The sequence below is a fragment of the Rhinopithecus roxellana genome, chromosome 15, assembly GCF_007565055.1.
Source record: "Rhinopithecus roxellana isolate Shanxi Qingling chromosome 15, ASM756505v1, whole genome shotgun sequence".
Lineage (NCBI taxonomy): Eukaryota > Metazoa > Chordata > Mammalia > Primates > Cercopithecidae > Rhinopithecus > Rhinopithecus roxellana.
This window is the reverse complement of record NC_044563.1, coordinates 54,728,500-54,754,508: the sequence shown is the minus strand read 5'-3', so window position 1 is coordinate 54,754,508 and position 26,009 is coordinate 54,728,500. Positions and strand designations below refer to the sequence as shown.

Sequence of the window (26,009 nt, the reverse complement as noted above, 5' to 3'; positions counted from 1 at the left end):
CAGGCTGCAGTGCAGTGGTTGGATCTTGGCTCACTGCAGCCTTGACCTTCCCAGGCTCAGGTGATCCTTCCACCTCAGCCTCCCAAGTAGCTGGGACTACAGGTACCTGCCACCACACCCCGTTATTTTTGTATTTTTTGTACAGATGGGGTTTGCCATGTTGCCCAGGCTAGTCTCAAATCCTGTTCTCAAGCAATCCTCCTGCCTCGGCCTCCCAAACTGCAGATTACAAGCGTGAGCCACCACACCTGGCCACTGCTACCATTTATTAAGAACTACCGTGTACCAGGTACTTTATAAATGTTATGTCTCTCTCAAAACAACCTTATGAAGTAGGCACTATACCAATTCACATATGTCAAAACGGAGGTCCAGGGAAAATGTCCAGGGCTCATACAATATTTTTTAACCAACTATTGTGTATCAGGCATTGTGATGGAACCTGAGCTGAACAACACATTATAGAACATTTACCAACATGGCCCAGACTAGTGGTGCCTCTAGTAGTGCCTCCCAATTACTGAAACAATAAAACACACCTTCACACATTTGCAAATGCTCCCTAGGAGGTAGTATTACCTCACTCTTCCCCCTCCCAAACCTTGCTCTTAAGAGGCATGACAGAAGTCAGATTACGTGGTGCCTTTCGGGTCATAATTAGGAGTTAGGCTTTTGTTCCAAGTTTTATCAGTGGGAAGGCTTTGAAAGGTTTGAAAGCAGGATGACAAACTCTGACTTACATTTTTTAAAAGATCACTGGCTGTTCAGCGGAGAAAGGGGGTAGGAGTGGAAATAAGAAACAAGATAATAAATTCTCTCAGAGGTTCAGGCAACAGAAAATGGTAATGATTTAGACTAACATATTGTAAGATAATGCAAAAAGAAGCAAGCATATTTTCTAAAGACACAGCTTGGAAGAAGCAGCAGGAGAACTTGGTGGAAAACAGAATACAATGGGTGAAAGAAGTCAGTGACTTCCCCAAGACCACACATCTGGTAAATGCTCAGGAGTTCAAGGCCAGCCTGGCCAACATGGTGAAACCCTGTCTCTACTAAAAATACAAAAAATTAGCTGGGTGGTGGCGGGCACCTGTAATCCCAGCTACTCGGGAGGCTGAGGCAGGAGAATCCCTTGAACCTGGGAGGTGGAAGTTGCAGTGAGCCGAGATCGCACCACTGGACTCAAGTCTGGGCAACAAGAGCGAAACTCATCTCAAAAAAAGAAAAAGGAAAAAAAAAAAAAAGAATTGGTCAATAATAGAGACTCGGAGAGTTGCTGTAGTCTGAGGATTCAGCTTCAGAGTCATTTTAAGATTTTTTTTTAACCCCACACCATGTCCTTCATCCCAATTTACACAGGGTGAATGAGAGCCAGAAGTAGTCCTCTGCCTTAGACACAGCTTTTCAAACTAATAATCAATAATCATAGGAACTTACCTTACTCAACTTCCCACTCCATGCAGCATCCCCTTTGGATGGTCTTCCAGGCTTTTCTGAAATACTTGCAGGAATGAGGAGCTCACTTTCCACTAGCACTATGAGGCAGTGTTTCCTCACATTCAGCCAGGTGGCTCTCTGTAAATTTCTAATTCTGCTCCAGGAGCAACGTCCTCCAGGGCAGGTCACATTAAAGGCTTGCAACTATGTATGTATGTAAGCTAATTTATTATGCCCCTCCACTTTCTCTCTTCTCCAAGATAAATACTCCCAGTTCTTTGATAAATACTCCCAGTTCTTTTACTCGTTTGTTCATTCAACAACTATTTAAGCATCTTGTGCAAGTCACTGGGGATAGACACATCAGTGAACAGAACCACATCTTCCAGGAGCTGATGATTTTATGGTTTAGTATGGTGGCTTTCAATTCTCCCTGTCCACCAGAATAACCTGGAAAGCTTTAAATATGTGTAAATATACTAGAGTCCCAGCAGAGATTCTGACTCGGTTGGTCTGGGATGTGGCCTAGGCAATATATTTTTATAGATATAACTATATTGATATCTATTGGAAGACTGAGTTACTATAAAGCTACAGTGATAATGACAATGTGGTATTAACGAAAAAATAGATAAACAGATCAGTGGAATTGAAGTAAATAGCCCAAAATAGACCCATACAAATGTGGTTAACTGACTGTAAAAGAGAAAAGGAAATTCAATGAAGAAAGGACAGTCTTTTCAATAAATTGTGCTAGAACTGGACATCCACATCCAAAAAAATGAACCCAGACACAGACTTTATGCTTTTTACAGAAATTAACTCAAAATGGATCACAGACCATTGCATTTGCAAAATGCAAAACTAAAATGTCTAAAATATAATGTAGGGGAAAATCTAGATGACCTTGGGTTTGGCAATGACTTTTTAGATATAGCCCCAAAAGCAAGATCCATGAAAGAAAAAAACTGACATGTTAGACTTGATTAAAATTTAAAATTTCTGCAAAATACAGTGTTAAGAGAATGAAGAAACAAACCATAGACTGGGAGAAAACACATCTGATAAAAGGCTTGTATCAAAATATACATAGAACTCTTAAAACTCAATAAGACGTGACCCAATTACAGAAAAAAAAAGCTGGGCAAAAGATCTGAACAGACACTTCACCAAGGAAGATATACACATGACAAGCGTATGAAAAGATGCTCAGCATCTTTTATCATTAGAGAATTGCAAATTAAAACAACAATGAGGTATTACTACACATCTATTAGAATAACTAAAATCCAAAACACTGACAACACCAAATGGTGATAGGGATATGCAGCAACAGGAACTCTCTCATTCATTGCTGGTGAGAATGCAAAATGGTACAACCACTTTGGAAGATAGTTGAGGAATTTCTTACAAAGCTAAATACAGTTATGTGTCACTTAATGACAGGCATACATTCTGGGAAAGGTGTCATTAGGTGATTTCATTGTTATGTGAACATCACAGAGTGTACACATACAAACCTAGATGGTACAGCCTACTACACACCTAGCCTATATGGTATAGCCTACTACTGCTCCGAGACTACAAACTTGTATAGCATGTTACTGTACTGAAGACTAGGCAACTGTAACACAATAGTATTTATGTATCTAAACATACATAAACATAGAAAAAGTACAGTAAAAATACGCCATAAAAGATTTTTAAAAAACAAACAAAAAAAAAAACAGTACATCTGTAAAGGGCATTTACCATGAATGGAACTTGCAGGACTGGAAGTTTCTCTGGGTGAGCCAGTGAGTGAGTAGTAAGTGAATGGGAAGGCCTAGGACATTATTGTACACTATGGTAGACTTTATAAACAGTGTATGTTTAGACTGCACTAAACTTTAATTTTTTTCTTTCTTCACTAATAAATTAATCTTAACTTCCTATAAGTTTTTACTTTATAAACTTTTTAATTTTTTAAAAACATTTTGACTTGGCCGGGCACGGTGGCTCAAGCCTGTAATCCCAGCACTTTGGGAGGCCAAGACAGGCAGATCACAAGGTCAGGAGATCAAGACCATCCTGGCTAACATGGTGAAACCCCATCTCTACTAAAAAATACAAAAAAAACTAGCCGGGCGTGGTGGCGGGCGCCTGTAGCTACTCGTGAGGCTAAGGCAGGAAAATGGCATGAACCCGGGAGGCGGAGCTTGCAGTGAGCTGAGATCCGGCCACTGCACTCCAGCCTGGGCGACAGAGCGAGACTCTGTCTCAAAAAAAAAAAAAAAAAAAAAAAAAAAAAAATTTGACTCTATTGTAGTTAATACTTGGCTTAAGACACAAGCACACTGTACAGCTATACAACAACATTTTCTTTATAGCTTTATTCTAATGCTTTTTTGTATTCTTTGTAGTATTATTATTAGTAGTAGTAGTAGTAATAATAATAGAGTCTCAACTCCATCACCCAGATAGGAGTACAGTGGCATGATCTTGGCTCACTGCAGCCTCCACTTTCTGGGTTCAAGCAATTCTTGTGCCTCAGCCTCCCGAGTAGCTGGAATTACAGGCATGTGCCACCATGCCCAGCTAATTTTTGTATTTTCAGTACAGATGGAGTTTCACCATGTTGTCCAGGCTGGTCTCCAACTCCTGAGTTCAAGCTATTCACTTGTCTCGGCCTCCCAAAGTGCTCGCATTACAGGTGTGAGCCACCACGCCTATCTATTTTTATTTTTTTACCTTTTAAACTTTTTGTTGAAAACTAACACATAAACACACACTTTAGTCTAGACCTATACAGGGTCAGGACTGTCAATATTAGTGTCTTCTACCTGTACATCTTGTCCCACTGTCAAGATTAGTGTCTTCCACCTCGACATCTTGTCCCACTGGAAGATCTTTAGGGGCAGTAACATGCATGGAGCTGACATCTCTTATGATAACAATGACTTCTTCTGGAAGACCTCCCAAAGGACCTGCCTGAGGCTGCTTTACAGTTAACTTTTTTTTATAAGTAGGAGTACACTCTAAAATAACAACAAAAAGCACAGTAAATATATACACCAGTAACAGAGTCATTTATCATCATTATCAAGCATTATATAATACATATAATTATGCGTTCTATACTTTTATATGACTGGTAGCACAGTAGGTTTGTTTACACCAGCATCTCCACAAACATGAGTAATATGTTGCATTAATATGTGATGATGGCTATATCATATATGTGGTCCATCACTGACTGAATCATCATTATGTGATTATAGTATTCCTAGGTATTTACTCAAATGAGTTGAAAACTATGTTCACACAAAAACCTGCTCATGAATGTTTATTGCAGTTTTATTCAGAATTGCTAAAAACTGGAAGCGACTGAGATATCCTTCAAGATTGAATGAATAAACTGTGGTATGTCATACAATGTAGTATTATTCAGTAAAAAAAGAAATGAACTATCAACCCACAAGAAGATATGGAAAAACCTAAAATGTAGATTTCTAAGTAAAAGAAGCCAGTCTGAAAAGGCTGATTCCAACTACATGATATTTGGAAAAAGGCTAAACTATAGAAATAGTAAAAAGATAAGTGGCTGCCAGGTATTTGAAAGGTTGGGGTTAATGGTTAAGGAATGAACAGGTGAAGCACAGGGCATTTTTAGGGTATAAAACTATTCTGTATGATACTATAATGGTGGATACACACACTATGTATTTGTCAAAACCTACAGAACTATACAACCCAAAGAGTAAACCCTAATGTAAACTATGTACTTTAGTCAATAATAATGTATCAATATTGGTTCATCAATTCTACATTAATGAGATGGTGATAATAGAGGAAACAGGGAGAGAGGGATTCTGCATTTCCTTTTTTTTTTTTTTTTTTTCTGAGACAGAGTTTCACTCCTGTTGCCCAGGCTGGAGTGCAATGGCGTGATCTGGGCTCACTGCAACCTCCACCTCCCCAGTGCAAGCAATCCTCATGCCTCAGCCTCCCGAGTAGCTGGGATTACAGGCGCACGCCACCACGCCTGGCTAATTTTTTGTATTTTTAGTAGAGATGGGGTTTCACCATGTTGGCCAGGCTGGTCTTGAACTCCTGACCCTCAGGGGATCTACCTGCCTTGGCCTCCCAAAGTGCTGGGATTACAGGTATGAGCCACTGCACCCAGCCGGATTCTGCATTTTCTACACAATTTTTCTTTATAGAAACTAAAACTCTAAAAAATAAAGTCTATTAAAATAAAAAAATTATCAAGCAAAAAAAAAAAGAAACAAAGACATACAAGATAAAGTTCATCTTCCTTTTTATTAGATTCATTACACATAAAATTACTCTGACAAATTGCTATAAAGATTTCTAAGTACTTTCAATTTCTACACTTATCCCATTGTGGGCTGGGAACAGTTCAGACTACACTTTCAGTAATGATGATCTAGAGTACCCTCCACTAAATAGAGTTCTGTTTGCAATGATCCTCTTACTGCCTGGTACCCCGAGGGGAACATGATACTCTAAGTGCAGTCTGTCCCCTGCAAAACATAGTGGAACTATCACCTCCTTTAACTGTACTTAATACTTCCAATAATTCAGCCTGAAGTTGCATTAGATTTTTATCCACTGCAATGCCTTTGGCTGACATTGAGCTTCAGCAGCCAAAACCACCATTTTCATAAGAACAGCATCATGCTAAGTCTCCTCCAGCCTGCCCATATGTTGCCATTTCTTTTGAGACTTAAAATGCAGAACTTTGCTGTCTTCCTCCTAAATTTCATCTTGTTGGCTTCAGCCCATCATTCCAAGCTCACTCATCTAAATATTAGTTTTCTCTTTCAGTTTTTGTCACCTACAAAGCTAATAAGCATGCCATCTCTTCAAACATTTTTCAAACATCTGTCATGTGCTCTTGCCTGTTCCAGGTTTTGAGGATTAAAGATGACCTAGAAATGGCCTACGTTTCCAGGAAATCACCACTAATAGGGGAAGTTGGCAAATACAAAACTAAAAAGTGCTGCACTAGAAAAATGACTGAACAAAATAAATAGGATCAGGTAGACAAAACAACAAAACGTCTATGTACAGTATTAGGCAGAACTACTAATATCTTCAGCAGGAACAATCAAATTCAGACATCATCTATTTTAGATTTCAGTTCTGAATAACCAAATACTGGTTTGGTTACCGAAAGTTAACTGGCTGGCTAATACAATGTCTCTCTCTTTCAATGGTGGCTGCTGCTATAGGAAACTTGGCTAAGTTTAGTTCCCTCTGATGAAACACAATACTTATGAAATTGAGACATACTGGTAAGATGCCAGCAGTTTTATTTATTACTAACAGAATCAAATGAGGTAAAAGCAACTTTAGAGATGACTCTGTACATTCAAAGAAATTAAATCTTGGAGATCTCAAATGACTTGCTGAAGTTACACAAGTTAGCAGTTAACATATTTCAAGTGCAATAAACTCCTTTCATTTAAATATTCCTCTGGTTTTCAAAGTAAATAATTAACAAATTATTCTTATAAGCCATGGACCTTGGCCAGCAATGTTTTGTCTCTGTAGTCATCTTAAGCCTAACCAGGCCTTTTTACGTCACTTATCTCTCCTCTGTAGGCATATGAGTTAGCAACTCCTGCTAACTCTATTATAAAAGCGAATGATCAATAATCATTCAAAAATTTGGTTTTGTTTGGAGACTACAGCTTTCAATCTAATGGTTTATAACTGATGAATAGTGTGATTGAAGTGCCTAAAGGATTTGAAAATGATTATTTTTATTGGGTTCTTTAGAAACCACAAATAACTTTTAAAACAATATATGTACTAAGTGAAAATTATAAATCTCCTGACACAACCAGTTAAATGTACAAGGAAATCAGTCAACAATGATGATGTTGGATTTAAAACAACATCTGAAATGACATTTTTTCTTGTAGTGATTAGATGGTAAGGTGCCTGTTAAGGTCACTTTCTGTGGAGTATACTTTCAGTAATGATGATCTAGAGCACCTTAGATCTTGATATGAGGTGGAGTATAAAATAAATAATAATAGTAGCTTACAAAAACACTGTAAAGAAACAAGCAAAAGAAAGATGGAAATGAAAAAAGGTACTAATAAATCTATTTAGTGGCAGTCAGTCATAAGTCAAAGCAACCAGTCATAAGTCAAAGCATACTTGAATTTCAAACAAGGCAAAGAAGTGCAGAGAAGGGAGACACTAATTATACCTGCAGAACTAAGAAAAGCTTCATGGTAGAGGCAGTATTTGGATTGGTATTGAAGAAGGAGTAAAATTTTCATAGCGATATTGAGATTTCCCTTGAGTGAATCACAAAAACAAAGGGCCAAACGAGAAAAAAGTATGAGTGGTTTAGGAAACAGTAAATAGCTTGGTCCTTCTTGGAAATAGCAAATAATCTCATCATTCATTCACCACTTATTGAACATATTCTACATGCCAGACACAATGCTTGTCACTACGGATGCAAAGATGACATGACCTAGTTCTTACCCTCAAAAGGAAAAGCATTTTTAAAGACAATAGGAGACAAAGCTGTGTCACTGATTGTCAGACTTAACAGGTCAAAACTCTGTTCCCCCTTCAGGTGTTTCCTCCCCCCTACCCCTCAATAAATGGCAATTCTACTCTTACAGTTGCTAAGCCAAGAATCTGATTCATTTTTTACTCCACTTTTTGTCTATCAGCACTCACAAGCATCCATCAGCAAATTCTATCAACTTTACTTTCAAAACAGATCCACGGTCCAACCACTTCTCATCACCTTTACTGTTATCACCTTGGTCCAAACCATCAGCAAGTTTTGTGTACAACAGTGGATCTCAATAGTGGGGTGAAGAGGAGTTGGGGAGGGGAGGACAGATTTGCTCTGCTCTCCAGGGGATATTTGGCAATGTCTAGGGAAATTTTGGATTAAAACAACTGGGTAAGTGCTACTGGCATTTAGTAAGTGGGAGCCAGGGATACTATTAAACATCCTAAAATGCATAGTATAACTCCCTCACAACAAAGAATTATCCCGCCCAAAATGTCAATAGTGCCATTGTTAGGAAACTCTGACCGAGAATATTACAACATCCTTCTTAACTGATCCATTCTTGCCTCCCAGGGTGATCTATTTAAAATATGTCACAGATCACATCACTCTGTTCTGCTTAAAATCTTCCAGTGGCTTCCCCAATCTCAATGTAAAAGCCAAAGTCCTTACAAAGACATACAAGGCCTTATATGATCTTACCTTCCTCTACCTCCTCCCCTCATCTTACCCTGCTACTTCACTGACCTTATCTCCGACTTTTCCCCACTTCACTCACTCTGCTCCAGGCACCAAGGCTTTCTCCAACAGGCTATATACACTCTCTCCTCCAGGCCTTCGTACCCTATGGTGACTATGCCTGAAAACACATTTCCCCTCAGATACCCATATGGCTTATTGCCTTCCTTCAAGTCTCTGCTGAAAGATCACTTTATCAGATAATTCTTCCCTAACCATTCTTTGTAAAATGATTTAAAAATCTCCCTCTACTCTATATCAGCACCCTTTATTCCACCTTATCCTGCTTTATTTGTATTTTGGCACTTATCATCAACTGACATTTATTTGCCTATTGCCTGGCTCCCACCAATCAACATATGCTCCACAAGGGCAAAGACTTTGTCTTTATCTCCAGACCTCAGAACTATTCCTTGCAAACAGTAGGTGATAGATAAGTAATGGCTGAATGAAGGAATGAATGAATAAATGGAGCTAGAAAGACCAGTCAGAAAAAAACTACAGAGAATCCTGAAGGCTAGGAAAGGAATGTGGATGCAGTCTTAGAGTGACTTAAAGTAACTGTCCAAGAGTTCTCCTCTCACCATGTCATACAAATCGCCTTTTGCCCTTCTGACCAAAAAGAGAGACAGGGGAAGGGAGGAAGAAATGGAGAATTCTATAAGAACATTATAATAATCAGAGGTATCTAATAATGAAATGGACAATCTCTGAGGTATTAACATTGCCAATCAACCCCTCAGCAGGGAAGATACAGCAACAAGTTACTGCATAATCCCATAAGTTTTCCTCCCTTTGCCTATTCTTTAGGACCCAGCTTAAATGTCACCACTTCTATGAAGGCTTCCTATAATTCCTCAAACAGATTTAATGACTCCTAAATATGGCCCTTATAGAAGTCTTCCCAAACACTTATCCAATTTACAGAAAGTATTTGATAGTATTTCTTTTTATCTCTAGACTGGAAAGGTAGTATTTATCTCCTCATTTACTACTATATCTCCAGCCCAAAATGAAATAGCTCCAGTAAAACACAGGCACCAGCACACATTTTTATAAAATCATACAAAGTACAAATACATTTTTAAAAATCATATTAAAAAGTCACTAAAGGCAGGGCACAGGGGCTCACGCCTGTAATCCCACCACTCTGGGAAGGCTGAAGCGGGTGGATCACCTGGGGTCAGGAGTTTGAGACCAGCCTTGCTAACATGGTGAAACCCCATCACTACTAAAAATACTAAAATTAGCCAGTCGTGGTGGTGGGCACCTGTAATCTTGGGAGGCTGAGGCAGGAAGAATCACTTGAATCTGGGAGGCGGAGGTTGCAGTGAGCCGAGATTGCGCCATTGGACTCCAGCCTGGACGACAGAGCGAGACTTCGTCTCAAAGAAAAAAAAAGTCACTAAAATCAAATGACTTTCAAATCCCTAATCAATATCCGTTCATCCCTTCATCCTTGCCAATTTTGCCAACCCTAATTTTATCCATGAAAGTAATGAGACAATTAAACACTCATTTTCCCAGCCTCCTTTAAAGTTGGGCATGTCCCTGTGACAAAGTTCTAGTCAGTAAGTTTCTAAGGATTCTGGGGAAATGGTTGTTTTAATTATAAAATAGAACACAGGCAGAGTGTTAATTCTGCCTTTCCACCCCTTTCTTCCTTTTTCAAACATTCTTTCTGGAGCTGCAGTAGCCTCGTAACCTTGAGGTCGTAAGTACAAGAGTGGAAAGCACACACTCGATGGCAGAGTGGCCGAGTGGAAAAGGCTGGCAGCGTAGAAAAACAGAAAGAGCCTGGGTTCTAAATGGTATTGTATCCCATCCTATACAAGCAACCAATACCCTCCCTCCGGAAAATTAATTCCTATATTTTAAATCACTGTTAGGTTTTCTACTACTTACGGCTGAAAATATTTCTAATTGAGACAAACAAGAAGCATACTAGAGAATCAAGAAAAAGATGCTTCTTACTAGTCTGAAATATTGATTCATTATTAGCCACTGGTCTCTAACCATAAATAAATTCCTCTTATTAGCATAAGAATGAAAAAGATCTGAGCAAATTAAGACAATACTAGGTAGATATGAAAGGAAGACTGAGAATATTCTTCACAATTTGATATGTTCCCAATAAGGCAGGCAATCACTCTTTCTAGGTTCTTAAAAAAAAAAAAAAAAAAAAAAAAAAAAAAACGAATAGCAGTATAACCTGTCTACTTCAAAAATGGCTTTCAAGTTGCTTACAAGCATAAATATGTATACACACACACACACACACACATCCCTAGGACAACAGTAATCATCAATGGAATACAGGTAATAAAGTAGGAGACAATTACAACATAGTACCAACACTCCATGCTTTGCAATTCATGACCAAATTTTGCTCTGAGCATCCTGGAAGCCAAAACCAAAATTTAAGAGAAAAGGGTGAAACTCAAACTAATACTCATTGTCTCATGAAGGAAACATTTCAGTGTTGTTAAGGGACAACCATTATTAGTTAAAGTAGGGGTTGGAAAATTCTGCAAAAGGCCAAATGGTAAATATTTTAGGCTTTGCAGGCTCTATCATCTCTGTCTCAACAACTCAACTCTGTCTTTGTAGCACAAAAGCAGCCACTGACAATATGTAAATGAACGTGTGTAGCTATGTTTCAACAAAACTTTATTTATAAAAACAGGTAATGGGGCCAGATTTGTCCCACAGGCTGTAGTCTGATGACCTCTGACTCAAAGGATTCTTAGATGTAAGCACCAGATTCTGAGTCTGGTGAAAATCAATTTAAAATCTGAGTCTATTGAAAATCAATTAACTGAAAGAATACTGGGTGGCTCACAAAATTTGGTGAAGGTTGGAAAAATAGGCTTAAAGCTAAACTTCCAGAATAAAGCACAAAGTTACACTGCAGAACTAGTCCAATGAGGAAACCACTGCAGCTACTTCTGATCATTACATGCTAGAATGGGTACCACTGTCACTTTTGTATCAAGAATTCAACCTCCCTGCAGCAACCACAAGCAACAATGCCACTTCAGTGCCAGGAACCCAACCTTGCTGGGGATGCTACTGCCTCTGCCATCAGAAAAAGAAAGTTAGTTTTCCATTCCGTTCTCTCTCATGTCTTTAAGTGCTAAATCCAAGTGTGGTCTGGGCATATCGGATTGGACTGGTGAAACCTAGGTCATTGCCTATGCCCCAGAAGCAAGGAAGCCTGGGAAGCAAGCATCTAAATTATCTCCTTTAGGGAATTGCATATTTGCCCCTAATGAGACTCATAAAATAGGGAACACAAAATACTGCACAGTAAAAACAAATGTTCCACTCTAAAATCTTGTAACACTAACACTAACAAACTAAAAATGTTGTATCTCTTCAAAAAGGGGACAATATACAAAGTCTTATCAGTTACTACACTCCAGCATTAAATTCTGAGGAATGTTTCTCTTATTTGTTGGTGCTTTAAGTACCGGGTACTATTTAAATCCTGGTGCCTTTCTTCAAGCTATTACCACTGCATAGAACACACTTATCTCCCGTTATTCCCTTCTGTTTCCTCCAAAACTTATAATCTTCAGGTGTCATCTCCTCTAACTTGCCATCTCTGATGCAGTCCTCACCCAATGGCTTGAGTAGGTCCTCCACCTTTAAGATCTTAGAGCACCTCATAAAAATGCGTATCATTAACCACAGGTGTCTTGTATCTCCAGCCAGACTATATGTCCCCTTGTTTATGAAATGCTTCATTCATCTCTGTTCCCTCAGTACTTCATACAAAGCCTAGCACATAGAAAGCTCTCAATAATTACAACTACTGAACCCAAACAAATCTAAAAAATAAAAACATTACATATCTTTTGGCTCAGCTGCCCAATTTCTCTTTGTCTTGTCCTGATTCATTTTATTCCCCAGGATACATACTTGTTTACAAGGCTGTTTTAAATATCTGAAATGCTGCAGGAGCACAAGTGGCTTTTTTTTAAAGTGATAATAAATAAGTCCTTTATAAACTCAAAAGTAGCTGAGATCCACTGTGTCATCGAAGTAGAAGACAGTTTTAATAGGCATACACACCCCATTTTAAGGACACCTGGACTCCAAACACTTCACACACAGGCTTTTGCTTTTGTTTTTTTAATAAAATTCCAATCTACTAAAATCTGTCTTCTCACTTTAATTAAGTTTGGACTCCAACTATGGTGTTCTACTAGGTCAGCCAAGGTTTCTAGAAAAGAGGCACCTTCTGTAAGAATTGACAGCTGTAAAGAGCTGCATTTATGTGGTAACTAATAAAGCACATTCATACCCATTATCCAATTTAATTCTTACATACCCTCCTTTGAGATTTCTCCTCAGAAGCAAGGCCCAGCCCCACGGCTATCTCTGTGGCACCCTCCTGGACCACTCCTACCACAACCACCATTATCTTCTGCCACATATACATTTGTTATAACTCTTTTCACTTAAACTAATTATCTGTATCTATCATCCTTAGTGAAGTATAAACAGCCTGAGGGAAGGGACAGGCCTAGCACAGCGTAAGGCATAGTAAATGCTCAATAATTATTTGCCAAAGTGAGTTCAGAAGAATAGTTCATATTTCTGTTTAAATAAAGTAGAAACTGAGTTGACTTTCCCAAATTATCCTAGCTAAAACTATAAAATCAAGATATTCTTAGTGCAGTGGCTTCTGCCTATAATCCTAGCTACGTGGGAGGCTAAGGCAGGGGGATCGCTTGAGCCCAGAAGTTCAAGGCTACAGTGGGGTATGATCACACCACTGCACTCTAGCCTGGGTGACAGAGCAAGACCCTGTTTCTGAAGAAGAAAAAATACTCCTGTGTTCAAGGAATCTTCCCACCTCAGCCTCCCAAAGTGCTGGGACTACAAGCTTGAGCCACTGCACCAAGCCCATTCCTGACTTTCAATTGAAGGCCTTTCGTTTTTTTTTTTTTTTTTTTTACACACCACACAGCCCTCTCCTAAGACTGGTTAAGAACAAAGGGAGTCTCATACTAGGAGTCAGATGTCTCTGTTTTCAGACAAGCCACTCAACTTCTCCGAGTACCAATTTCCTTATTTGACAAATGGGAACACCACCACCATCTTTTTTTCTCTGATCACAATATGAAGGTTACATAAGATAATGGGAGTAAACGTAGCTTTAGTGTGAAATTATGGCATATACTAAGCCAGGGACAATGCTTAGGTTGATGACTCCCACCTCCCACTGTTGGTGACAAAGTCAAAACCAGAGTCAACCCTACAAGAATCATATCACTTAACCTAACAACAGCCCTTTAAAAATTAGCTTTATTATCCTCATTTTACAGATAAGAAAACCAGGACACAGAGAGCTTAACACTTGCCAAAGCTTATAAACCTAGTAAATATCAGAGTTGGAATTAGAAAATTCAGGTTCATCACATTCTAAGGAGTTTTCCATGCTGCTCTCCAAACAATTATAAAATAAAAGCTTCCCTTCCTCTTCAGTTTCAATTAGTACCAGGCAGATGGAATAGTGGTCATCTTAAATTGGGAACATTCTACTGTGTCTCAGGCCAAATCAAAATAAGAGTTAGCCTTGTAGGTAAGTACACCTTGATTCAACCCCTGTGGAGGCAAAAATTGAATCTGTATATCAGAAAATATCCTGATCTCAATTTAGAAATTGTTTTAATGAGACTGAAAACCTGACAGGAAAAGCAAAAATGAGCAATCTTTTTTAAAAGAAAAAAAACCATTCAGTGCTATGATTATGAAACACAAAAGAGCCTAGGCTTTGAAATCAGACAGTTCAATCTCAGGGTAGAAAAGAAAACCTGGACAAAGCCCTGGAAGAATGAAAGAGCAGAACAAAAAAAGTTCAAGGTGCTGTTATGGCTGGAGCAAATGGGGTTGGTAGTGGGATCTAAAGAAATACAGCCTCCTATCTTTCCCTTCCTCTCTAGAAACCCTCACATCACAGGAACCTAGCCTGTGATGCTTCCCACAGAGCCCCAAAAAGTGCAGACTGGTAAGTCACTGAGAAAGTCTAAAACCCTCCTTTGCTGACACTTCAGCCTAAGTGTCTCTGCAGAGACAGACTGAGGGTCTCTACAGGGATAGGCTGTCTGGAGACACATGTCACAATGCTGGCCTTCAGACAATTTGGGGCAGGCTTTTTTAGTAGGATGATGTCACTGTTATTATTTGCAGTTTTAAATACCTATATTCCTGTAGCTAGGAATTATTTTATTTAGGATAAGAGTGTAGATAATTTTTTAAAGACATATTTGGAATTTACCAAAGAGGAGAATAGTGTGAATGTATCATTTTCTCAGAAAGAGCTCTGGCATAGGGCAGATATCTAGACCCAAGGATGCCAGAGTCCAAACCCTTTCTTGTAGTCAGAGCCTCTCAGACCTCAGTGGGACCTGTGAATGGACTTCAAATGAAAGCAACAGATTCACTACTGTGGTAACTTCACCACCCAAAATTCATTCCCTTGACAAGTTCCATCAGCATTCCCTGAGTGTCTACTAGATGCAATGCCCTGTGTTGAGTGCATTCAAGGAGCAGTCAATGAATCAGGGGCAACAGACTGTAAACAGCTGATTGTGAAAAGAGAGAGAATGAAGTAAATACTCCATCAGAAGTAGAAAACAAGGGGACTGTTTATGACTACAGAGGTCAGAGAGGTTTCACCAGTTAATTCCTTCCTCTTACGGTTATCTTCTTCACTGTATTCAGGCTCTGACATCCATAGCATACATCTGAACTAGGACTCTGAGGAATCTTATCAGACAGTGAAGAGAGTTAGCTAAGCCAGACAGAGGAGAGGATAAAGGCAAAAAGCCAGAGGAGTAAATGTACTGGGGTATGTCTAAGGAGTAGCCAGTAGCCATAACTGGAGTGCACAGTATACCAAGGAACTAATAAGAAATGAGGAAGAAAGGTACCTTTGGGTCAGATACTAGAGGTCCTTGAATGACAGACCAAGGAACTTGAAATTTATTCTCTAAGCAAAAGGGAACTATTACAATGTTTTTAAGCACAGAGTGGCATGATTTGACTTATATTTTAGAATGATCACTTTCGCAGAAATGTGAAAGGTATAAGAAGATTGATAGCAGGGAGATCAGTTAGGAGGCTTTGTGTTATAATAGTCTAGTTAAGAGATCATGAAGGCAGCCCAACACTGTGGTCAGACCTAACCAGGGTGAGTCCATCAGAAGTGGGAGAAAGAACAGACAAGTAGTCTAGCAAGGAGAATCAGAACCCAAGCAAGGTGAAACGAGCATCCACATTTGGGGCAGGGAGGTAGACTGGTGTGGAATATCATAGTCTGAGTATAGCAAGGAAGTCATCCATCTCAGGAGAGAGGGGAGCCCTGGTGAAGTGTGTCAGAAGCCAACTACAGTTAAGAAAGAGTTGTCATGGAAGAGCACCCTGGTACAGGGTACCGAAACCCAAGCAAGATAAGGAGGGCATCCACACAGTGGGGAGAGCTTGTGATGGGGGTGTCAGAACCTCATTTCCTCATTATGTCTATGAGAAGGCCTGGGAGCAGCAATGGCCCAATAACAATGAGCATTATCTAGGAACCAGATTTTGGATTCTAAATGCCACTAAAAAATAAACAAACAAAAAAACACAAACAACAACAACAACAAAAACACACCAGGATTCCTTGGCTGGTATAGAGAAAGTACAAGATGAACCTAGAACGTCTTAATTGGGCTAGAAAGCAAGGAAGGGGTCAAAGAATGACAGGGACATATCAAAAGTTGACAGAAGCCAACCTGAATGGGGCTCCTACTGGCCAAATCAGAGAGAATTTGAGCACCAAAACAAATGATGCTAGCAATAGATTATTACCCATTAAATAAAATGAGTCCATACTGATATAAATAACTAAATACACTGAAAGTCTGGCAAGGAAAGGGATATTTACATAGTACCGCCTACAAAATACTCATTAATTATAAAAGAGAAAAGAGTAACTTCACAGTGAAGAAGGCTGGTAGACACCATCTTAAGCAAGATGCTGAAATGAACATCAATAGTCATGGGACAAACTAAAATCACCACCATCTAAAAGGATGCAATGAAATGAATACAGCACCAGTTCTGTAATATTTACTGCCAAAGATGCATAACGTAAGGCTGGTGATGACATTCTATAAAACACCTGCTATATCTGATATTCTACAAAATAATTGGCCTGTAATCTTCCAAAGTGTCAAGGTTATCAAAGTCAAGGAAAGACCGAGGACACTAAAAAGATATGGCTTCTAAATGTAACATGTGATTCTGAACTACATTCTTTTGCTATAAAAGACAGTTGGACAATTAGCAAAGCTTGAATGAGTGTGAGGAATAGATAATAGTAACCTAACAGTGTTTACTTCCTTATTTTTATGGTTGCATTGTGCTTATACAACCATCTTATTATGTAGGAAATAATGTGGGGTTGATGGAGGGTCATGTCAGCAACTCATTCTCAAATGACCCAGAAAAGCTAAGCTTGATATCATTTTTTAAATTATTTTAATAAAAACAAAACAGATGGTGAAGATCTAGAAATACAGCAGTAGCAGTGGGAGTAGAGAAGAAAGGTATTTTTCCAGGGTCACAGAGTGAAGTTAAAGGTAAGACTGAGACTAGACTCTTTCTGAACCTCGTATTTCCTTCCTGCTATACAGAGCTTGTGTGGTGCCAAAGAAAACTCTTCTAAGAATTAGGTTACGTGTCTGGTAGTGATTAAATATTGGGGGATATAGAAAAAAAAAAGAAGATAACAAGTCTTCAAGTGAGTCAGGCTGAGGTTTACAGGACATCAGGTTTTAGGTGAGGAAAAACATATTCCAGACTCCCCCATTTGATGAGAACAAAGTTTAATGACCTCAAATGTTCTTCAACACTGAGATAATGACCTTGTTAGTCCTTGTTCCCATTTTGGCCCAGTCCTATGAGTGTCCGAATAACCAGTGACTAAATTAGTCTCAGACCTACTGTCTCCTCCAAAGTCTAGTACTGTTTAGACAGTGGGAACAAGCTGTGGCTGTCAACAAAAGCAAATTTTATCCTTTCTTAAAATGGACCACTGTGACCCACACTATCAAGACCTTTTCAAAACAAATGCGATAGAGGAAAACATCTCTTTACCAAAGGCAGCAAAAATATAATAGAAAGAATATGAACTCTAGAGTTAGATCCAGTTGTGATTGCTGACTGTGCCCCTTGGGCTGATTATTCAAACTCTTTGAACTGGAATTTCCTCCTCTCTTAAATGGGGACGAATAATTGTTGTGAAGTATTAGGAAAAGAATCTTTAAAGCACATATCAAATGTGCCAAAAACACAGAAGTCTAAAATGTAGTAATTTATTTCAGGGGTCCCCAACTCCCAGGACCAGTACCATGGCCTGTTAGGAACTGGGCCTCACAGCAGAGGGCAAGGGAGCAAAGCTGAGCTCCAACTCCTGTCAGATCAGCAGCAGCATTAGCTTCTCATAGGAGCACAAACCCTACTGTGAACTGCACATGAGAAGGATCTAGGTTGTGTGTTCCTTATAAGAATCTAATGATAAACATAATACATTTGAATCATCCTGAAACCACCCCCACCCCCACAAGCTCAGTCCATGGAAAAAATTGTCTTCCCTGAAACCAGTCCCTCATGCCAAAAACGGGGACCGGTGATTCATTTAGTGCATTTTTCCTACATTATTTGCAACATTTTGCTAGTATTTACATTATCTGCACTATTTTACAACATTTACAAGATAATTTGCACTTCTGCTACATTATGCAACTCTACCTTTTGCAAATAACCAATATATAAAGCTTTGTATGTATCTAAGATATAATTTATGTCTCATATCAACAACCCTGAGAGATTATGCAATAGAAGTGTTATTCTCTAAGGAACTGAAGTATGAACAGAATGAACTGACCTACCCAATGTTTAACAATGAGTTAAATATACAGCTGAGTCCTGAAAAATATGTACCCCTGATACCCTCTTCAGTGGTCTTTTCCTCTCATAGGATTTATGTGATGCTAAGGGAAATGGTCTTTCTTAAGAGTTACCCCTCTCACCAGAATGTGGACTGATATGGAAGGCAATCATCTCTCTGAGATGAGAGTGCAGTCAAGGCCAACTAAGAAAGAAGTAAAGCATCTTCTCCCCACTCTGAACCAGAACAGGAAGACTCATCTTTCTAGCTATTTGGAGCAATCAAAATGGCACTCTTCATAAGGACCTAAGTGAAGGAAGCCCCACAAAAGTCAAGTAATTTCACAACATGTCATAACTAGAAGGGGTCTTAAATACCAAGTCTAACTTGCCCATGTATAGATGGTGAAGCTGATATCTGGAGAAGAGAAAGGATATACCTGAAGTCACAAAAAGTAACAATATGCCAATCCTACAATTGCTGAATGGCCTTAAAATAAGGTCACTCTAAAGTTCACTTCGTAACTGTTTATCACCCATCAACACAAGGTACTGTCTTTATCCCACTCTTGTGCTCTAAAGTTTAAGCCTGTGTGGTTTTTTTTGTCTCCTCAATTAAAGTGAATAGCCCCATCTTACTCATCTGTGTACTCCCACAAGCTTAAACAGTTGGTGCTCAACAAGTACTTTTAATAAGACATAATGATTCCAGATATGCAAGGTTGTTTTAATATCCAAAAAATCAATTCATTAATACCCCACAATAACACAATAAAGGGAAAAAGCCAGAGAATTATCTCTGTCGACACAGAAAAAGCATTTGACAAAATCTGATACCCTCTTACAATAAAAATACTCAAGAAATGAGGAATAGAAGGCAACGTCCTTAATCTGATAAAAGGCATCTATGAAAAACCACAGTTAATATCATACTTACCTGGTAAACAACTGAATGCTTTCTCCCTAAAATCAGAAACAAGACAAAGATGTCCATTTTTGCTGCTTCTATTTAACATTGTACTGAGGGTTCTAGCCAGAGCAATCAGGTGTGTGTGGGGGGGGCGGGGGGGGGGGGCGGGAATAAAGAAAGAAAAGAAAAAGAAAGAGAAATAAAAGCACCTAGATTAGAAAAAAGGCAGTTTAGCTGGTTGTGGTGGCATGCACCTGTAGTCTCAGCTACTCAGGAGACTAAAGCTGAAGGAATGCTTAAACCCAATAAATCAAGAACTAAGATTGTACAACTGCACTCCCGCTTAGGTGGCAGAATGAGACCCTATCTCAAAAAATAAAAAGTAAAGCTATTTATATTCACAGATGACATAATCTTGTATACAGAATATTCTAAGGAATCAACACCAAAACAACAAATCTGTTGGAATTAAAAAGTTCAGCAAGGCTGCAGGATACAAAAATCAACTGTATTTCTCCACACAGCAATGAACAATCCAAAAATTGAAATTAAAAAAAAAATCATTTACAATAGCATTAAAAAGAAAAACAGAAGTGTAAAACTTGTACAACCTTGAAAAAGAAAAACAAAGAAGACTAACACTTCCCAATTTCAAAACTTGATTATAAACCTAGCGTAATCAAGACAGTACGGTACTGGCAAAAGAACAGAGATACAGATCAATTAAATGGAACTGACAGTCAAGAAATTAATGCTTATGTTTGTGGTCAACTGTTTTGCAACAAGAGTGCCAAGACAATGCAATGAAGAAAGAATAGTCTTTTCAACAAATGGTGCTGAAACAACTGGATATAAACATGCAAAATAATAAAAATTGAGCTCTACCTCATACCACATGGAAAAACTAACTCAAAATGGATCATAGCTTTAATTGTAAGAGCTAAAAGTATAAAACTCTCAGAGGAAAACATAGGTGTAAATATTTATGACCTTGAATGGTTTCTTAGATATAACACCAAAATCAAACAACAAAAGAACTAAATAAACTAGACTACATCAAAAATAAAAACTTTTGTGCTACAAATAATGTCATCAAGAAAGTAAAAAGACAATTCACAAAATTGGAGAAAATCTTTGCAAAACATATATTTGATAGGAGACTTGTATCCAGGATATATAAAGAACTCTTATAATATTAGTAAAAAAGAGGCCGGGCGTGGTGGCTCACACCTGTAATCCCAGCACTTTGGGGGGCCAAGGCAGGCGGATCACGAGGTCAGGAGATCGAGACCATCCTGGCTAACACGGTGAAACCCCATCTCTACTAAAAATACAAAAAATTAGCTAGGCATGGTGGCACACGCCTGTAGTCCCAGCTACTGGAGAGGCTGAGGCAGGAGAATCACTTGAACCCAGGAGGTGGAGGTTGCAGTGAGTCAAGATCACGCCACTGCACTCCAGCATGGGTGACAGAGCAAGACTCCGTCTCAAAAAATAAATAAATAATAAAAAGACAAACCAATTTAAAAATGGACAAAGGATCTAAATAGACATTTGTCCCAGGAAGATATCCAAGTGGCCAATAAACACATGAAAAGATACTCAAAATCATTAGTCTTTAAGGAAATTCAAATCGAAACCATATGAGATAAATACCACTTCACACCCACTAAGATACCTAAAATAAAAAGATAGTAAGAAGTATTTACAAGGATGTGGAGAAATTAGAACTCTCATACACTGCTGGTGGAAATGTAAAATGGTACGCCCCCTTTAGAAAACAGGTAGTTCCTCAAAAAGTTAAACACAGAGTTAGCACATGACCCTGCAATTCTACTCCTAAATATATACCTAAAGGTAAATGAAAATATATATCTACACAAAAATATGTACATAAATGTTCATAGTAGCATTAGTCATAGCCAAAAAATGGAAACAACCCAAATATCCATGAACTGATAAATGAATAAATAAAATGTGGGGCCAGGCGCGGTGGCTCAAGCCTGTAATCCCAGCACTTTGGGAGGCCGAGGCGGGCGGATCACGAGGTCAGGAGATCGAGACCATCCTGGCTAACACGGTGAAACCCCGTCTCTACTAAAAAAATACAAAAAACTAGCCGGGCGAGGTGGCGGGCGCCTGTAGTCCCAGCTACTCGGGAGGCTGAGGCAGGAGAATGGCGTAAACCCGGGAGGCGGAGTTTGCAGTGAGCGGAGATCTGGCCACTGCACTCCAGCCTGGGTGACAGAGCGAGACTCCTTCTCAAAAATAAATAAATAAATAAATAAATAAAATGTGGTATATCCATACAACAGAATTCAGCAGTTAATACAATTACATAGATAGAAATAAACAGAATTTCATACAATAGAATATTTTTCAGCAAAAAATATTGCCAAATATTACTCAACAATAAAATGAAAAACACACATTACAACAACCACGTTACTTTTAGGAGGACAAAATATTCTTTTTTTTTTTTTTTTGGAGGGGGGATGGGGTCTTGCTCTGTCACCCCCAGGTTGGAGTGCAGTGGAACTATCACGGCCCACCTGTAACCTCAACCTCCTGGGCTCAAGAGATCTTCCCACCTCAGCCTCCCAAGCAGCTGAAACCACAGGGACACGCCACTATGCCCAGCTAATTTTATTTTGTTTGTTTGTTTGTTTATTTATTTATTTATTGAGACAGGTTCTCACTCTATCACCTGGCTGGAGTGCAGTGGCATGATCTCTGCTCACTGCAACCTCTGCCTCCCGGGCTCCACTAATCCTCCCACCTCAACTTTCCGAGTAGCTGGGAATACAGGCGTGCACCACCACGCCTGGCTAATTTTTGTATTTTTTGTAGAGACAGAGTTTTGCCATGTTGCCCAGGCTGGTCTCCAACTCCTGAGCTCAAGAGATCTGCCTACCTCGGCCTCCCAAAGTGGTGGGATTACAGACATAAGCCACCAGGCCTGGCCCAGATAAATTTAAAAACTTTTTTTGTAGAGACAGGGTTTCCCTATGTTGCCTAGTCTGGTTCCCAAACTCCTAGGCTCAAAGGATCTTCCTGATTCAGCCTCCCAAAGTGCTGGGATTACAGGCATAAGCCACTATGCCCAGCTAAGACAAAATATTCTAAAACTAGATTGTAGTACTTCTACAACCCTGTGAATATACTTTAAAAAAAAAAACTGAAATTAAAACCCCACTGCAAACAAGGAAAAAACCCAAACACTGAATTGTATACACTCTAAGTAGGTGAATTTTATGGTATGTGAATTATCTCGGTAAAGCTGCTAAACATATCCATACACACATACACAACTGTGGTAGAACAGCAAGAATATCCACTGGACTTAAAGGGTCAGGTTGAGGTCAAATCCTGGTCTATCACTCCCTATCTATATGATCATGACTTCACACTGAACCTTAGTTTATCTGTAAAGTTAGGATAAAAATAGTAATCCCTGCCTTTGCAAGGTGGCTGAAAGATTATGTAAGAAAACAGACATGGAATATATATATTGCATATAGCTAATTTCCAGAGACACATATTTTCTTTTCTTTTTTTTTTTTTGTTTTGTTTGAGATGGAGTCTCACTCTGTCCCCCAGGCTGGAGTGCAGTGGCGCAATCTCCGCTCACTGCAAGCTCCGCCTCCCGGGTTCACGCCATTCTCCTGCCTCAGCCTCCCAAGTAGCTGGGACTACAGGCACCTGCCACCACGCCTGGCCTTTTTTTTTTTTTTTTTTTTTTTTTTTTTTGTATTTTTAGTAGAGACGGGGTTTCACCATGTTAGCCAGGATGGTCTCCATCTCCTGACCTCGTGATCCGCCCGCCTCGGCCTCCCAAAGTGCTGGGATTACAGGCGTAAGCCACCACATCCAGCCCACATATTTTCTCTTAGTAGATATCCCTTATCACTAGTATTACCGAACAAAATCACTGAAAATGGAAGAGGACATTTTCCTCAACTAATTTAAGCAGCTTTGTGTGTTTTTCCAACAAACTAAAGGGAAAATGAGCAGACCCCAATGTTTACAATGAAGAGTAAGAAGGCACTAGAGTATATGTACATAGGCACTAACAGTGCAGTTCTGAATAAAGAAGGGTTAAAGTAGATACTCCAACTGCCTTCTTCTCCTATAATCCAAACTCTGCTTTCTGTTTCAATCGGTAGACCATGACCACCACATCACCACTGAAATAGGAAGGTGTTCAGGAGAAAGAACATGATTCCCAGTTCCAGGTTGGCAGGGAGAATGAGGTTTCCGTTTCTCAATAGACACTTATTCTATGGTTGGAGGCCACACCGGGATATCCCTGGTGGGCAACCAAAGATGGGAAGGAGAAAAGAACAGCTGTTTAATACTTTTGTTTACAGAAAAGAAAACCAACAGATTTGCCTAAGACCACAGAACAAAATCATATAGCTCTTATCATGATAGGCATGTGGCAAGCAGCACTATGTTGTACAAAGAAGTCTGGGCTTAAGGATAGAAAAAAATCAGATCTAGTCCCAGAAGTGCTACCAAGCTGCTATATAATCTTGACTAAGTCAATTTATCCCTCTCTCTTAATTACCTCTCATGTGCCTACTGATTTAGAATTTTCATAAAGTGACCACTGCATGCAAGACACTTTGCTGGAATATTGTGAACAAAACAGAGTTCTACATTTATGTAATTTACAGGACAGAATACTGCAGAAGTCAGATGTTAAAGAAATAAACAATCTAATTATAACATAATTACAACTTGTGATACACAGCCAGTGCCAATTAGGAAGTAAGATGTGCGCAGGAAAGCACATATGCAGAAGAAAACCTCACCAACAAACTCCAAATGACAAATGAGAAGAAGCTTCTCTCAGCTCTCCCTCCATCACAAACAGGGACTCAGTATTTCTTTGCTGTACAGTATGTCACCTGACTGCTTGCTTCTTAGTATAGCTGGAAGCATCATGGTCAATCACAAATAAACTAAAATGTGCAACAGATGCCAATCAGTTGCATCAGTTACTATGAGATCTTACACAAGCCTCTTTCTCTCTCTGAGTCTGTTTCTGTATCTAAAAAATGGGGATGATACTACCTATTTCACAGTATTGTTCTGAGGATAAAATAGGAAAAAGTAGTCTGGAAACTAAAACAATGAATTGGGATAACAACACTAAATCATTAAGATAAAGACATAAATCATTTACTCTAGTGTGTCTTCAACATTCAGTAGTAGGTTAGGCATAGAACAGATCTATGCCTATCAGTTCCCATCTGTAAAACAATGATAACATCAGAACTCGCTTCACAGAGTGATTGTAAGGATTAAATGAGATAACATATAGGTCAGGTACTAGCACAGTCCCTGACACATACTTATAAAAACATTAACTGCTATTAATTCACTTAACCTTGCTTTCCTTCAATTTCCTCATCTGTGAAACAGTGACAGTAAGAGTACCTAACTCATACGATTATTACGGGGATTAAATAAAGGCTTAGAACAGTGTCTGGCACACAGTGAGTGCTAAACAAGATTATAATAATATTATTAATTGGCACATGCATACATATGTAACAAACCCGCACATTGTGTACATGTACCCTAGAACTTGAAGTATAATTTTTTAAAAAGTTAAAAATAATAATAATATTAATTTTATCTTTTAGCTGTCCCCACAGTTCACATGAATACAGACCACTGGTTCTCAACAAAAGTTGATTTTGCCTTCCAGGTGACATTCAGCAATGTCTAGGTTTTTATTGTCATGACTTGGGGAAGAGGCAGCTACTGCTGGCATCTAGCAGGCAGAGGACAGGGATGCGACTAAACATCCTATGATGCACAGGACAGCCCCATTCTCCCCCGAAGACTTATGTGGTCCAAAATATACACAGTACCAAGATTGAGAAATTCAAATATAGACTAAACAAATGAAATAAAAGTTCTCTCATGAACTCCTCTGAACTCTTTAAGAGTATATGGATCTCTCTTCTAGACTTTATTAGATAGGTATAAATGTTTTAGATATCTCCAAGACTTAGAATGAGCAAGTCATCTACAAAAGAATAGATACTCAATAGGAAAGCCAACACTGGAACTCAAGTCTCCTAATTTCCAGACTTGTGCCGCTTCCAAGAGCTAACTCAACCGTATGTCTCAGGTACCTCACAAGCATTTCCTCTCCTTCTCTCTCTTCTCCTTGGACTACCCAGTTTGAAAATAACATCTATTTCTTTTCCAGCATCATCAGAGGTCAAACACAGTGCTGGTCTCTGTCCCCATCCTCTCTAGTCAAAATACCTTCCCGAGGAACTGTCCTTCTGGGGAGACCCCAGGACACTTACAATCATGGCAGAAGGTAAAGAGGGAAACAGGCACATTACACAGCCAGAGCAGGAGTAAAAGAGAGGGGTGCAGGAGGTGCTACACACTTTTAAA

The 26,009-nt window shown here is 39.1% G+C and overlaps 1 protein-coding gene across 7 annotated transcripts in view; it reads right to left on the bottom strand.

Annotated features, from left to right (window-relative positions):
* PAK1 (p21 (RAC1) activated kinase 1) overlaps positions 1-26,009 on the bottom strand; it is a 150,189-nt gene that overhangs the window by 87,560 nt on the left and 36,620 nt on the right. The gene's annotated exons all lie outside the window — the stretch shown is intronic.